Here is a 1,173-nt window from a genome sequence, read left to right as displayed (position 1 = left end):
CGGAAAAAAAAAAAAAAAAAAAAAAAAAAAAAAAAGCCAACTCAATTTATAATTATACTTCAGTTTGCTACTATACCATTGCAATTTAGTATATTTAGGAATTATAGACTCTCCTGGAAGTTATTAAATTTAATTTTTTCATTTTAGCTGTGGAAATACCATGTTCTAACTTCAGTGATTTCTAAAATCTTAGGTCACAATTCTTTTCTCTTTTAACCTACTTAGTTCTTGGGACCTTTGTATAAATCACAGAACTTGAAGGCCAGACCTACCTGCGAGGAGAAAGATTTTACATACTTAGCTAATTTTACAGTTTTTATATTTAAAAGTTTCAAGCCCACAGAAAAGATGTAAGAATAGTACACTAAATGTTCATAAACTCTTCACCTGGCTTCACCAGTTAACATTTTACCACATATGCTTCATCTGTCTGTCTACATAGATCAATGAAAAAGCATCCTTAGGGTGTGTGTGTGTGTTTGTGTGTGTGCATACAGTGTGTGTGTGTGTTTGTGTGTGTGCACACAGTGTGTGTGTGTGCACATATCAACTTTTTTTTCTGAACCATTTAAATTGCAGACATTCGTGACTTATACCCCTAATTACTTTAGCATTTACCTTCTAAGAACATTTTCTTACATAATAATAACATAGATTAACAATTTAGTTATCAACTTCAGGAAATTTAATATCAATACTAGCTAATACCAATTTATTTAACATTGAATATCAAGATTAGCTAGTATATAGGTGATGTTCAAAGTCTGCCAATTGACCCAAGAATGTCCTTTATAGGATTTTTTCTGATCCAGGATCAAATCTAGGATCATGCATTCATTTAGATGTCATATCCCCTTCCTCAAGAGCAGTTTCTCAGCCTTTCCTTGCATTCCATTGCATTAGTGTGCTTGAAGAGTACAAGACAGTTTGTTTAGTTGTACCGTCATTTCAAAGCAGTGAAATTTTACAGTTAAAAACTTAACTTTGAGGGCCGGCCCGTGGCTCACTTGGGAGAGTGCGGTGCTGATAACACCAAGGCCACGGGTTCGGATCCTGTATAGGGATGGCTAGTTGGCTCACTAGCTGAGCGTGGTGTTGACAACACCAAGCCAAGGGTTGAGATCCCCTTACCGGTCATCTTTAAAAAAAAAAAAAAAAAAAAAAAAAACCCCC

Source organism: Galeopterus variegatus, unplaced genomic scaffold (genome assembly GCF_000696425.1).
Source record: "Galeopterus variegatus unplaced genomic scaffold, G_variegatus-3.0.2 Scaffold294, whole genome shotgun sequence".
NCBI lineage: Eukaryota > Metazoa > Chordata > Mammalia > Dermoptera > Cynocephalidae > Galeopterus > Galeopterus variegatus.
This window is presented reverse-complemented; position numbering follows the sequence as displayed.